The 16,015-nt window shown below is 46.0% G+C and overlaps 1 pseudogene; it reads left to right on the top strand.

Annotated features, from left to right (window-relative positions):
- Nucleotides 1–14,848: 14,848 nt before the first annotated feature.
- On the top strand, nt 14,849–15,789 carry LOC116588350 (annotated as a pseudogene).
- The last annotated feature ends 226 nt before the right edge of the window (nt 15,790–16,015 follow it).

Genomic DNA, 16,015 nt, shown 5'->3' with positions numbered 1-16,015 from the left:
GTTGATGGTTTTGTGATTTAGCTGGGTAAACTATCTTTGTAACAGATAAGTTATTTATAAAAATTAAAAAAACTTATATTCTAATGTGGATTTTGTGACTTGTTTTTAAAAGTTTGTGGGCTAGAAGACAAGTTATACCCCAGCAGAACACTTGATAGCTATTGAAATCAGAGAAAACTCATCCTCTAGAGTCTTCTTGTGACATCCTAGCATTCAGCTGCATTTCTTGGATTGTTGTTCTCAGTTCCCCCAAGCCTTTTAACTAATGAAAGAGAGTGACCACGTTTCAACTGAGCCAAAAAACAACGAATATTGCTTTTTCATAGTTATTGCTTTTCCTTTAGTTTCTGTTTGAATTTTTTAAGTTTATCTTATTTGAAACCAGGACACCTTGGGCCATTTGGCCTGAGGAGTCATTCAGTTAAGATCTGATTTATTCCATAATGTGTAGGTGCTGTGGATCCCAGTGGTGCTCCTCTCGGAGAGAACCTTTACATTAAGAGTTTTCAAAAACATCACTTGGCTTTTCTGAGCTTGAAAAAGGCCAAGTAGCATTCACTGACCTCTCTCTGTCTCAACTGTAGAAAGCCCTCCTTTGCCTCCATTGGTCTTCTAAATTTGGTGGAACAGAAATATTATTTGCCAAGGAGTTTGAGGCTGGTGGTCTGGAAACCACCTTCTGGAATCATTGCACTAAAATAGAATTTCAGGGTCCAAGAACCTCTGATCGAAGGATGGACTTCTGTTTCTTATCACTAAAAATCCTTGGGTGCGGATATTTGCTGTATTTAAAGAGATGGGAAATTAGTTCATGTAACCTGGACGTCTCAGGAAACTTATATTAACCGAACAGGGGCCAGTATGTGCTATCACAGCTGACATGTCACGCAAAGATGCATGTTGAATTGCAGATTTTGGTGGGAAATAACGAAATTTAATTTTTCTGTTAAAATTTCCAGTTACTTTTTTTTTTCAAGATTTTATTTATTTGACAGATCACACGTAGGCAGAGAGAGAAGGAAGCAGGCTCCCTGCTGAGCTGAGAGCCCGACTCGAGGCCGGATCCCAGGACCCTGGGACCATGACCTGAGCTGAAGGCAGAGGCTTTAACCCACTGAGCCATCCAGGCACCCCTTAATTTCCAGTTACTTTTTTAAATGACTGATCTAGGTCAATCTGCAGCCTAATATTAATTGACCTTATATTGGAGAACTGAAGTTGTGCAGAAAATCAAATCCATGGACAGTTGAAACTATAGGCTGTTAACTTCAAGCATATTTCAGTCAAAGCATTATAAAAAGACTTCACCAACATTTCATCAGTTACCTCTATCCCAGCTGAATGGTGATGGGCAGTTCAGTGAGCAGTGATGGGTTTAAGAAGCAAATGGTGTAAGGTATAATAATGTCCAGTAATGAGGAATTGAAGTTGGCTGTATTGCCTTAGAAATTACTGTTCGATCTGTACTGGCACCAAGGGCCATCCCAGATTTAATATCTTCATGCTGGGTGTTAGCATAGTTTCCCTCATAATGTTACAAAATACTTATATTTCTCTGTGACAAATGAACATATTTTTGGCTCCAGTTTTTAGAAACCACAATTATTATAGCCATATTATTTGAAGATGAAATGGTTTAGGGCTGCAGTTTTTTTATTACTTCCATCTGAAAATAAGGCAACTTGAAAGAAAAAACTTTTAAAGAAAACAGAATTTTGTAGCTTTATGTTTGTTAAAGTGGGATTTCTACCCCCACCCCCACCCCAGTATGTTTTGGTGGTTTTGGTTTTTAAGGGAGTGTAATCATGCAAAAATGCTTGGAAATGCGTTGTCTTTGCAACTATAAATTTTTTCCTATATTACACGTTCAAAAATAGAACTGCCATGTTACATTGTAATAGTTCACCAACTTGCCTAGTTATTTAGAAAGTTTATGAAAGCACTTGCATTCTTTTGTTAATTTTTTAAATTCCGGTGGCATTAACATACGGTGTTCCATGAGTTTCAGATGTATAATACAGTGATTCATCAGTTCTATATTCAGTGTGTTTGCCTTTCTAACACCGTGGCACCTGGTTCCCTAGAGAGACCACTCAACTCTTAAGAATCAGGACAATTTGGGCATCTCCCTAAATAGGCCCTGTAACCCTAAGATAGTTCTTTGCTTTTATTTCTCAGCCCTGTTAAATGAAGATAACTATAAGAATTATGTTCAACCCGCCTCACTGGGGCGCTGAATGTGAAACTAGCTGAGCCAACCCCTTCTCACTGGCAAGTTCATTGTCCTCAAACCGAGCCATGTTTTTGAATGAATGGGATTTGATGCATTTTTCTCAACAGTATCAGTGAATGAAATGGTAAATTTGCTGTTATTTCTCTAACTTGGTCTAGGGACATCTCGATGGACCAGAATTTGGTATTTCCGTCACTACGATTAAATTCTTGCCTTTTAATGTCAAAAGGTACGTTGCTTGGCGAAGATTATAAAGTTATCCAGGGGCTGGCCTGAAGATCAGACGTGTTTATCTTTCTGTTGTATGTCTAGCTATCTAAAGAATGTATGTTTTATGATGGAGTACAACAAATTATTTCTCCAGGAAAATAATTTCTTCAAAGGACTTACTCCAGTGTTTGCACATTTGCATATTTGTTTTAAGACTAAAATTGGCTCAAGGTGAACTTCATTCGAGCCTCTCTACCAATCCCTTTCTTTTAACTTCCCTTTTACCCCCTTAGGGCAGGAATACATCCTTCCTCTGACCCCCAACTACATGCGACAAAAGTTTATTGATCCTCATAGCACAGTGAACAAATACTGCAGTGTTTTCACCATGGAAATGCTTTCCAGAGACTTCTAATGGGAAAAACGGACTTTCACGCCCACCTGTGTGTCCACCCATCATTTCTTGGTGCTTAGCGCCTTTCTCACACTGTTCTAATTGGTTTTCCTGCCTCGGTTTCTTCCCTGTCCTGGCATGGGGCAGCCGGGATTAGAGAGAACCCCATGCCCATGCTCTCCTGTTGAGAGATCCATCATCTCCCCTTTGCTGACCAGGCCTTACTTGTAAGATTCTGTAGCCCGTGTCGCCTAGGTCTTCAGGATGGTTTGTTGCTTTCCAACAGAACACTCTTCCAACTAAATCAGCCTAGTCTCTTCCCTTAAACCTGCACATCCCCACCACTGTGTACCTTTGTCCATCCCATTTCCTCTGCTTAAGTTTAAACATTCAAGGACCAGGACACGGGTCCAGGTTAGGAGGCATTCCCAAACTGTGCCTTCCTGCAGCACTTGCTAGACTTTGTGCCCACGTGGCATCTACTGCTGCTCTGACCGTCCATTCATACACTGACAGGGAAGGTGTTAAGACTCACCCCTCTGTGTCTCCACAGTAGATAACCCTATGCAGAGTAAGAAGTCAGTCATTGTTGATGGTGATGATGATTCTTGAGGGCCATTTCTAACATTGAACTCCCAAGTTAATGGATGGCCATGGCCCTCTTGAACTTTTTACGTATTTTCCCATTGGAACAACATCATAATTTGAAGATTCCCCGCCCAGCCCAGTAACTAACAGGAATGCTTTGCATTTGAAATGCCGGGATATAGCACAATACTACTGGGATGTGTACATGTAACTAATGAATAGGATGTTTCAATTATCTTGCACAGCGTGGCTCTGCAAGAGTGTGGAGAAGTAGAGACGGTTGTAGATATTCTGGGAAATACAGAATTGACATTTGAAATGGAGGCTCCTGGTTCCAGTATATCCAATTTTACTTCAAAGCTTAAATTTTTTCTTTTCTTGGATCCAGATCTGTGAGTGGCTTCATGTTTTTAGACATAAAGATCAAAAAAAAAAAAAAAGACCTTATTTATTTGAGAGAGAGAGAGCATGAGTGAGAGAGAGGGGCTGAGGGAGAAGCACACTCCCCGCTGAGCAGGAAACCCTTTGCAGGGCTTGATCCCAGGACCTTGGGATCATGACCTGAGCTGAAGGCAGACGCTTAACTGACTGAGCCACCCAGGCACCTCTGAAATTTTTTTTAATATCACAGCTGAAGCAGAGGGACATGGAAGAGTATTTTTTCCTTAGAAAACTGGTCAAGAAGAAAAGGAATAAAGACAATTGAATGAACACGATGTAATAACCTATAACCTTCTCCCCTTTCCCAAGAAAGGGGAGAAGGCAGCGTTCTGACTAAAGGAATACTAGCAGAGAGTGTGTTTGTGAATTGGGTATGTGGCACCAAGACTGCCTGTATCATGCACACCATGAGACTAGCGCACATTTTACACAAATTGGCTTGGGGCTTACTGATGACTACCTTTTCAGCTTTTAATAGAATTATTTCACAAACCCATACGCTGAAGAACCAGCTCCTTATCATAGAACAGTCTACACATCTTAGAAGGCTACTTAGAAGCAAGACGTGCAACCTCATTGCAGTGAATGATAATAGGTGTTTTCTGTTAAGATTGTGAAGCATCCCAAAGTATATTGAATATCAAATGGCAGGAACATATAGCAAAGTTTCTGAACTTTGCCACTTTTATTTCTCCCTCCACCACAACCTCTCTCCTACCATTCATAACCATCAATAACCTACAGTTAAATGCAATGGGTTCACATTACATGAAACAAATGGCCCCCACATTCTAAGGCAAGTGAAATAAAGAATAAGCAGGAATCACTGAAAACTTTAGACCAACTGTCATTTTTTTTCCCCTCTGAGCATCTGTGCTGTGGAATGTACATTTGCCGCAGTGCAGAGATCTTGAGACCCCCTTGGAATTGTACAAGGCTCTCATTTTCATAGCATTTTGACAGACTCATCCATCCACAAGGAAATGGATTTTGTTACTGTAATGACTCTCCCTGATTCCAGCTTCTCAGTTTTCTACAGGCATGATACCAAGAAAGAAACTCTTCCCCTCATTGCCAGAAAGTGCAATTTAGTAGCATTTCGGCTTTGTCTTCTCTAGACAGAGTAACTACCTCCCGCCTTTCCTCAGACATGTCCAGGTAGGGGCGACCTTCCTCTAACCATGTTTTAAGAATTAGGGTGGACGTGGGCCCCTTGGCATCCTGATTCACATACAGAATGGGCTTCATGCTTGTCTCCCGGCACTTGTATGTCGTGCGCTTTCCTGTATGTGTTGGGGGGGCATGTGGGAAGTTTCCCACTGTGGTACTCAGCACAGCACCCTGCCTGCGCGTTTCAGACTGATTCCGTGGAACCTCGCTGACCTTGGGAGGGTCCTCTCCAGTCATTCCCCCTGCTCTCTGCTCTTGTCCATTTCCAACCATTCAGTGCTTATATCCCCTGACTGTTGACTTTATGTTGTTTTTATAGAACCATTTTTTCTAATAGTTCTATAAAAACCTAAATAAACTTAAACTTTTATTAACTTTAATTACTCTTTCAGCAGTAACAATCCATCCTAAACCAACTCTTCTCTTCATTTCTGAACAATTTTTTTCCAGTAGGTTCGTATGCCACTCAGCAGGGGCTGAGCAGGATGGCCATGCTGATTCTCAGCCTCAGGACCAACCACGGTTCAGTCTTGTGGGGTCAGAACATCTCTTCTCGGCACATCCTTGAGTGGTCAAACTGCGCTTTCCTAGCCACATAGCAGTAACTACCTCACGTTCCACTTCTCCGCTTCTCTCACAAACATAATCAAGTTGATCTGACAGGATCTACTTCTTCAGCAAATAAATCAGATGCCATGCATCTTTTTAGATACTACCAACACGCACTTACTACAGGGGACACACTCCCAAGGGTGACCCTCCGAAGAGCCCAGATGGTAGATGTTCTGGTGTCCCCGTTTCACAAACGAGGACCTGAAGCACAGAGAGAGTAAGCGGCTTGCCCAGGGTCACACAGCGGGTAAGAATTCGGGACCAGAATTCCACATCAGGCACTCTCACTCCAGTCTTGCTTTTAACCAAACTGATGTTTATTCCTACTTATTCCAAGGTGGCTACAGTGAGCGATCAGCTCTCAGGCTCCAGAATCATCTTCCTATTTCAAGAAACACTTTACATTTCTCCCTCATTTGCCAGTCTTCCTAATCTCTTCCTGATGTGTGAGGCCAAGGTCTCGTTCCGTGTTCCTCATCGTGCACCCTGCCCCCAACGTGGACGTGGCACATGGCATGTGGCAGACACGCAGTAAGTTTCGAGTTCGCCTTGTAAGTTCGGTAACCCAGTGTAACTGTATCTTTCTGTTATTTCCCTCAAATGCTTCTCGGTAGTGCATTCCGGCCGTCGGCCGGCCACACGTTACCTAACCCGGGAGGGAAACTGGCCACCTTGGGGCTTACAAAGGGGCCACAGGTGTGCATGCATGGTCAATCCTCACTATTCTTAGAGTCTGGTGCTTGGGAATTTGCCTGCTCACTACAGCCCTGACTGGACGCGTGCCAAGCAGTGCAACATCCGAATCCCCCGCCACTCACACTCCTGGCCAAGGTCAGACCAAGTGCCAACGCTCTGCCTTCTTGCTTCAGCTTTTCCTGCTGTAAACAATGGTGCATATTGACGGTCTGGTCAGAGCCACGTTTTTCACACTGGAGCGCTTTTTGTTGGAAAACGCCCTTTGCTCAGGTAAAATCCTAGTGCTGTGGCCAGTGAGTTCAGTGTTGGTGAACCAATAATATGTATTAAACAGAAACACATATAAAGCAAGGTCATGTATGGATCTGTTGATGGAAACATGACCAGAGGCTGTGGGAACCTCACCCTGTCTTTGCCCAAGGAGCAATGGCTTAGAACTTGGTAATTTGGTTTTTTCTAGAACCATTTTTTCTCATGTTTGAGATTAAGCATTAATTTCCCTCTCAGTGTTAACAATCCATCCTAAATTAATCCTTCTCTATGCATCTGGGCATTTTTCACTGTGATGACTTTAGAGGACTTCATGGGACTTACAGAACATTAAGGCCAGGGATAAACACAGAGGGTCCAAACTCCGTGGAGTGAGAGATGACTTCTAATGGTGGAGTCCCGGACAATTTATGAAAGGGAGGCATCTGAGAGGGGTCTCAAATGATAGGGGAGAATCGAGAGCAGGGGAAGATGTTCCACAGTGCAGAAAACAGAGTGAGACCAGGCAGAGCCAGAAACCACAGGGGTTCCAAGGAGATCCGCAGGTGCCTCACTTGGCTGAGAGGGGAGCACAGGAGCGGAAGGTTATTGAACCAGTCCGTGAAACAAGGTCGAGACTGTACTTGACTGATAGGTAAAAAGAGCCATGAAAATAATCTGGGTAACAGGCCCAAGAGAAATGAAAATGTAAATCCATGAATGTTGATAGCGGCTGTATTCACAGCAGCCAAATGGTGGAGACAACCCACATATCCATGAACAAGTGAAGGGACGAGCAGATTACGGCCTCTCTGTTGGAAATACTCAGCATTAAAAAGCAACAAGTACTGTGCGATGATATCAGTGAATCTCAATGCCTTATGCTGAGTGAAAGAAGCCAGACACAGGAGTACATCTGCATGATTTCATTTATATAACATTATAGACAGAGTGAAGCTATAGGGCCAGCAGAAGCAGTGGGCCAGGATTCCCCTGAAAAGGGGCACAAAGCAACTTCCTTGGGGTGATACATACATTCCACATCCTGACGACGGCAAGCCTCCATGGGTGTATGCGTTTGTCAGAGCATTTAAAAATGGGTGATTTTGAGGGTGCCTGGGTGGCTCAGTCAGTTAAGCATCCCGCTCTTGATTTCAGCTCAGATCATGATCTCAGGGTCGTGAGATCGAACCCTGTGTCAGGCTCTGCACTGAGTGTGAAACCTTCTTGGGATTTTCCTCTCTCTCCTCCTACCCCCCCTGCCCCCCCCCCACTCTCATGTGCTCTCGCTGTCCCTAAAAATTTCCCTAAAAATTAATTAATTAATTAATTTTTAAAAGTGGATGCATTTTGCCACTCTCGAGCACAGCCTGGAGGTTCAATAGAGCTACCCTATGGTCCAGCAATTGCACTACTGGGTATTTACCCAAAGGACATAAAAATACAGATTCAAAGGGGTACATGCACCCCGATGTTTATAGCAGCATTGTCAACAATAGCTGAACTATGGAAAGAGCCCAGAGGTCCATAGACTGACGAATGTATAAAGAAGACGTGGGGTGTGTGTGTGTGTGTGTGTGTGTGTACTGGAATATTACTCAGCCATCAAAAAGAATGACATCTTGCCGTTTGCAATGACATGGGTGGAGCTAGTGGGTATTAGGCTAAGTGAAATAAGACAGTCAGGGAAAGACAAATACCATCTGATCTCACTTGTATGTGGAATTTAAGAAAGAAAACATGGGGTTCCTGGGTGCCTCAGTCAGTTAAGCATCCGACTCTTGGTTTGGGCTCAGGTCATGATCTCTGGATTCTCCAGTCGAGCCTGCATGGGGTTCCACACTCAGTGGGGGGTCTGCCTCCCCTCTCCCTCTGCCCCTCCCCCTACTTGTGTACTCGCTCTCTCAGAAATGAATGGATAAATCTTTTTTAAAAAAGGAAAGGAAGAAAGAAAGGAGATGAACATATAGAAAGGGAGAAAAGAAAAAAAGGAAAGAGTGAAACAAGCTGTAAGTGACTCTTAACGATAGAGAACACACTGAGGGTCGATAGAGGGAAGTGGTTGGGGGATGGACTAGATGGGGGACGGGGATTACGGAGGGCACTTGATGTCATGAGCACTGGGTGTTGCATGTAAGTGATGAATCCCTGAATTCTACTCCAGAAACCAATTTTGCACTATATTTTAACTAACAAAATTTAGATTTTAAAAAAATGGATGCATTTGTTACATAAAAACCATAAAATTTATGAGTGTATTTTATAGTATATAAATTAAAATAATAAATTTGTTTTAAAAGAAGCTTTAGAAGGGGAATCATCTGATATATATTCCAATACCTTTCCGCCACTCTGATGAACGAACACCATGAGAAAGGCAGGTAAGTGGAAAAGAAGAAACACAAAACAAATGACCAACTAGATGCTTCCTTAGTAATTTTCTGGTATAAGGTAAAACCTTGTCATAGCTAAAGCTAAAGACTCCCAGATGTCATCCTACTGGGGAATTTCCATTATCCACACTCTTGCTAACTCATATTTGACTTACAACTTCCTATTAGTAATGTATATACCAAGTCCTCTCTATCACCACTATATATCTGGTGGCAAATATATTTGGTCGGCTTTCTTCTCAAACTGTTACACTGTGGAATTAAGACAAGTGCACGAGGTCAGTCTGTGTTGAGGAGCATTGTGTTGTCATCTTGGTCTCCTCAGGAGCTCAGTGTGAAATGTACGCTGTGAAGAGGTCAAGTGAACTGTGCCGTCTGCACACCAAGGTCGGCGCCATGCAGCCACTTACGGCCACCATCTGAAGGTCCATGAAACTCACCAGCATCAGGAATGGACACGCTTGAGGCATGGCCTCTGGCCTTCTTATAGCTTGAATTCTGCAATCCAAGTAGAATTCTCCAGGGAGGACACCTGGGTGGCTCAGTCGTTAAGCATCTGCCTTCGGCTCAGGTCATGATCCCAGGGTCCTGGGATCGAGTCCCACATCCGGCTACCTGCTCCTCAGGGAGCCTGCTTCTCCCTCTCCCACTCCCCCTGCTTGTGTTCCCTCTCTCGCTGTCTCTCTCTCTGTCAAAAAAATAAATCTTAAAAAAAAAAAAAAATTCTCCAGGGAGCTACCCACCTTCAGTTCTCCCGGTCTGAAGTGTGTTCTCATTGAAAAACATCTTTAATTCTAGTAATTCTCATATAGGTGAAGTCAATGTCTCTGCTTAGACTCACTGTGCAGCATCTTAAACTGACAAATCCGAAACAACTATGAGATGGTCCTGCTTTCTCAGGTTAAACATTGATTTGAAATTTAATTTCTCATTATTCTTGGGAATCTCCCAAGGCTCTGGACTATGGTGGCTTCTTCCTCATTATGTCCCCTCTCTAGTCGTTACCCACTTGTTCTGAGAGTGGTCCTGTTATATTTTGTTTTCAGCTTCCCTCTTAAATAGCATACTCTCATTTTCAGAAGAATACATTTCTGCAAGTGAGCCAACATTACCTTTAGTGAAAACCACACACCGTAATACTTTCTGGCTTCTGCTTTGGGATATAGCAGAGAAACTCATCAGTCCAGGGATGTTACTAAATGCTTGGAAATTAGCTTTTAATCACTTCAGAACTGGTTTTAGGGGTGATGTTGGCTGGGCAGGAGGGAAAGGGGAATAGGCAAGTTAGCAGCATTGCCCTTACAGCTTGCTAAAGCTGGTACATTCTGCTCGAAAATGCTGCATTCTTTGTCTCTTGCATTTGTGGTATGCTGAGCAGCATCTGATGTTCTTTTCTTTAAGTTGGATGGATTCCTAAATCTGACATCAGGGTGTTCTCTCTCTTTCTTTCTTTCTTTCTTTCTTGTCTTTCAAACAATATACTCTTTAATAAGGAAGGGAGTGTGGAAGGCATCTCAAAAAGTAGATTCCTCCCCAGCTAATGCCACATGGGGGACACCACACGTGCGGTTTCTTACTTGGGCTCCCCGTTCTTGCTTTCTAAGGACACCGCAAGGGCGTCTTCCTTCAGCTGAGCCCCATGTGGCACGGTTCCTAACTGCTGAATAAACAGAAAGGAAGTCAAGCAGAAGAAAAGCACGAATACACACAGAGGCATAATTACAAGGGAACATTTTTAAGTCAAAAACATCGCTCACCCGGAAAAAACTTTACAGAGAGCAGTTTAAGCTGTTTGCAGTTTTCCCTTCTGAACGATTCTCTTACAGGGCTGATACTGCCACAGTTCAAAAGAAACTAGTAGAGCAGAGGATTAAGATCTTTGATTAATACCGAGAGACGCCCCCAAACGTGGGCTGGCGGGCTGCGAAGCACTCGATGCTGGTCACAAGCCACGAATGCCAAGCGGAGGAGGCCACGGGTTCAGCGGAGGGGGTCCTGGGCCCCAGGGGAGCCGTCAGCATCCTCCCCCAAAGCAGCCCCTCTCAACTGCATCCCAGGAGGGACTGCTGGAAAACTGCCCCCGAAACCATCACCTCCAGGGCGTGCGAGTACAGGCCTTCTGGCGGGGCATCCACCCACCACCCATGTTAGCCTTCAACTTGACTCAGACCCCTCTCCGCCATCCTCGCTAACAATAACAACTGCAATAAAGTAAGCCTCGCCATCTGGACAGCGCAGCGGGTTGACCTTTCTGCCTGTGGCTCCCAGATGCCAAGCTCCGAGCTCGCCCCACCCATCCATCACCCAGTCTCAGCGATCCAGAGCACAGAAGGAAAGCGAGAACAGGGTGCTGAATTTGCATAAAGCAAAACCGATTTCGATTCAAAGCGTGCTTTTTGCTCTAACACCCATAAACCTCTTTACAGACCACCAGCCCCTTGACAAGCGGCCGAAAAGGGGAGCACTTTCCCAGCGCTGAGTGACCCTCCTGGGCGCGGGGAGGCCAGGCGGGGCTGCGGGAGGCCGGGCCGGGGTCAGGGCCGGGGAGGGGGGGGCGGGGGGCCGTGGCTCTGGCCGGGCTGGGAGGGGCCCTGCCCATGGTCCCGGCGGGGCAGCGGGAAGGCCAACAGCAGCCACTAAAGGAGCGTCTGAAGAGCACCGCGCCCCCGGGGGTCGCACCTGTGGAGCCGGGGGCCGGCGCCGGGGCCCGAGGGCGGCAGCGGGAAGCGCCCCTGCGGACCAGGCAGCCCGGCGCGGACGCAGAGGGGCCGGGGCGCCGGTCGCCGTCACCCGCCGGCCGCGCGCGCCGCAGACCGCCGTCCCCTCGCTCCCGTGCGCCCCTGCCCACCTCCACCCAGGGCTGCCGCCTCCCTCCTCGCAGTCCAGCAGGTCTTGGCTGGGGCGGGGGTCGGGGGGACTCCTCTCCCTGGCGGCCCTGCGCGCGGCCGGCAGACATGGGCGCACCAGCGCGGCGCGGCAGGAGAGGGCCCGGGGGGCGGCCGCGGGGATCATCCGGTCTCCACACACACGACCTCCCTGGTCCCCTCTCCCCATCCCTACACCCCATCCCCCCGCTGATCAGGAGGGTGCCCCCTCACCTGCTGGCCGCCGGACACCAGGGTCAAAGTGCCCTGCCACCGCAGTATCTTACAGGTCAGTGGGACTCGCTAGGACCGGCAACCCCGAAGGGCCCGAAGTTCGGGGAGGGGCGGGGGGGGGGGGATGGTCATGGGAGATCATGGTGAGTGGAGTCGCTTGTGTCCCCCCACGGTTTCCTAGCCCCAGGTGCTCTTGCTGGGGACACTGCCCTATCAGGTTTCTGACTTAATGCCTGAACTGCTTCCCGAAGGTGGCCCCTGTCCCTTCCGAATGTTACTGTTCAGCCGGTGTGTCTGCAGAGAAGGCAGGAGTCCTTCCCCAGGCCTCCCCCAAGGCCCCTGCTTCTGAGTAGTGTGGCCTGTGACCTCCCTGCGGAGCTCACGCTCCCGGACCGCTCCTACATCCCTTTCTCTGGGAAAAGGATCCCCTTGTCTTACGTTGGCTGTGCGGGATTCTGTGCTCAGGGGTAAGGCATTAAGGAAGTCCCCCAGCAGTGATGGGGGCTGAAGCTCTGTGGGCAGGAAGGAACGGCCAACCCACACCAAGAATGCATATCTATCTCTATGAAGAATGACCACTGGCCCCTCCGTGACGGAATGGGCCAGATGTAGCTGACTTGCTACCAAGGAGATGGTAGCAAGACCACATCAGGGGCTTGACTTTGGCCTCCAGTGCTGACAGGTTAGAAAGTCAGAGGCAGTCAGTAACTCCATTGGCCTTGGTGACAGTTTCTCTTCTGGACATATGTATAACCTCCATCATTGTCGCCATGGTCACTCATTCGTGTTCCCCTCGTGCCAGTTCCAGGGGATCCATAACCACATCTGACCAATGTCAACCAGCTAAGTCATTTTGTCTCCTTGGTCATTCAGTGCCTTTCTTGTAGTGTTGCTTTCCAGTGGGGAGCAAAGTGATTCAACAAGGAGCCAGTCTAAGTGGGGTAAGTCAGCAGAGAGTCTGACTTACATGTGGAATCTAAAAAAGCCAAGCTGGGAAACGGAGCCAGGGAGGGGGCTGAGAGACCTGCGGAAGCACTGGTCAAAGGACACGGACTTCCAGCTATGAGGTGAACGAAGTTCTGGGATCTCACGCACAGGGTGGTGATTCTAGTTTACAGGACTGTGTGGCATGCTTGACAGTTGTTCGAAGAGTAAATCCTTCATGGTTTCACCACACACAACAGCAAAGGGTGAATATGTGAGGAGCAGAGATGGGAACCAGCCCTACTGTGGTTATCATTTCACACCCTATATGGGAATGGGATCATCACACTGTGTGGCTTAAACTCACACAACATTCTAATGTCTCAGTAAAGCTTGCGGGGGTGGGGGGGGGCGGTTACATTGAGCCAGTCAGCCAAGTCACATTTTTTCAGGCTTTCTTGGTCTAGTATTAATCACACAGCACCATGATTTAGTTTTTTCTGTTGTGAAACACAGTGTAGATGAGATTTTAATGACATTCTGAAGATGTAGTCTTCATCAGCCATGAAAGAGAGTGGCAAGCAGTCTGGTACCTCAGAAAGCTTTGGTGCAAATATTTGTCATTATGTGTATTTTTAAATCTCGTCACAGCTTACAGCCTTGATATATTTAGAAGCAGTATCTTTTCTTCCCAACCCTGACCCACTTGTGTCCAACAAGGGCTTGAGGTAATGGGGCAGCTGTGGCACCAGTTTAGTGAGGGAAACAAGGCGCGGAGAAATCTAGCACCTGTGTGTCCAGGGCCTTGTCCTGCCCTAAACAAGACAAGCAGACTCCCAGGGTTCAGATTTGTGGGGTTGAGTGGGAGGACCCGGGAGGAGGGAAGCTGCCAGGAGGGCAGGGACCAGTGAAGGGACCCTGAGGCTCCATGCTGTTCTGAGCCTGGAGAATTTCAGGAGTTTGGAGGGGAGGTGGGGCATGAGCACAGAAAGGTGCCACATGGGCCCTATGGCAGGAGAAAACCTGGCATATCTGAGGAACTGACAGAAGTCCAGGCAGCCTGGAGTTCAGAGAGAAGAAGGAAGGGTGACCCCTCACGAAGGTCACAGCAAGAGGTGCTAAACAGGGTGGGTGTCTGGTCAGAACCACCTTTTCTAGAAGGTTGTCCTGGCAGCAAGTGTAAAGAATGGGTTAGAGGGATAAGAGGCTCTTTTTGGGCAAAGGTCACAAAGAAGCAATTTTCAGACATGGAAAACACAACAACCAAGGCTCAAGGGAGAAGAGCTAAGCTTTGCTGTAAACAGGAAACTGCAAATTAGAACCATGGTGATATCAAGAAGAGAAAGGATAGGAACCATATGATCACTTCAACAGATGCAGAAAAAGCATTTGACAAAGTACAACATCCATTCATGATAAAAAAAAAAAAAACCCTCAACAAAGTTCATTTAGAGGGAGCATACCTCAACATAATAAATGTCTTGTGCGAAAAACCCACAGTTAACTCATACCCACTGGGGGAAAACTGAAAGCTTTTCCCCTAAAGTCAGTAACAAGAAACAAGACAAGGATGTCCACTCTCTCCACTTTTTTTTAACATGGTCCTGGAAGTCCTAGTCAACAATCAGACAATGAACAGAAATAAAAGGCATATAAATTGGTAAGGAAGAAGTAAAACTTCCACTATTTGTAAATGACATGATACAATATGTAGAAAACTCTAGGGACTCCACCAAAATACTTCTAGAACTGATAAATGAATTCAGTAAAATTGCAGGATGTAAAATCAATATACAGGAATCAGAGCTTCCAGACGTGCCTCTCTCCCGGTCTCCTGGAGTTTCCTCGCAGCATGGCCCCCAAACGCCAGTCTTCGCTCCCGCCTCAAATGAAGAAACGGAGACAGCCTCCTGCCCCCAAGCCAGGGCAGACGTCAACATCCCAGCACTTGCATAAAGGAGAAAAAGAACAGCAAGAAGCAATTGAACATATTGATGAAGTACAAAATGAAATAGACAGACTTAATGAACAAGCCAGTGAGGAGATTTTGAAAGTAGAACAGAAATATAACAAACTCCGCCAACCATTTTTTCAGAAGAGGTCGGAATTGATCGCCAAAATCCCCAATTTTGGGGTAACAACATTTGTCAACCATCCACAAGTGTCTGCACTGCTTGGGGAGGAGGATGAAGAGGCGCTGCATTATTTGACAAGAGTTGAAGTGACAGAATTTAAAGATATTAAATGAGGTTACAGAATAGATTTTTATTTTGATGAAAACCCTTACTTCGAAAATAAAGTTCTCGCCAAAGAATTTCATCTGAATGAGAGTGGTGATCCATCTTCAAAGTCCACTGAAATCAAATGGAAATCTGGAAAGGATTTGACGAAACGTTCAAGTCAAACACAGAATAAAGCCAGCAGGAAGAGGCAGCATGAGGAACCAGAGAGCTTCTTCACCTGGTTGACTGACCATTCTGATGCAGGTGCAGATGGGTTAGGAGAAGTCATCAAAGATGATATTTGGCCAAATCCATTACAGTACTACTTGGTTCCCGATATGGGTGACGAAGAAGGGGAAGGAGAAGAGGATGATGATGATGATGAAGAAGAAGAGGGATTGGAAGACATTGATGAAGAAGGAGATGAGGATGAAGGTGAAGAAGATGAAGATGATGAGGGGGAGGAAGGAGCGGAGGATGAAGGGGAAGATGACTAATGGAGCACTGATGGATTCCAACCTTCCTTTTTTAATTTTCTTCAGTCCCTGGGAGCAAGTTGCCGTCTTTTTTTTTTTCCTTTTTCTTTTTCTTTTCTCCTCTCGTGCTCATTCGCCCTGTTTTTCGAAGTCTCCTTTTTCTCTCCCTTTATACCATGGTTCTCAGCTTATTTTGGGGGGAAATACCTTGAGCAGAATACAGTGGGAAAAGAATCTCTACCCCTTTTTGTTCCAAATTCATTTTTGTCCCTTCCTGTCTCAACAAAAAACAAAAACTTTATGGAATCA

This window comes from Mustela erminea, chromosome 4, assembly GCF_009829155.1.
Source record: "Mustela erminea isolate mMusErm1 chromosome 4, mMusErm1.Pri, whole genome shotgun sequence".
Lineage (NCBI taxonomy): Eukaryota > Metazoa > Chordata > Mammalia > Carnivora > Mustelidae > Mustela > Mustela erminea.
This window is presented reverse-complemented; position numbering and strand designations above follow the sequence as displayed.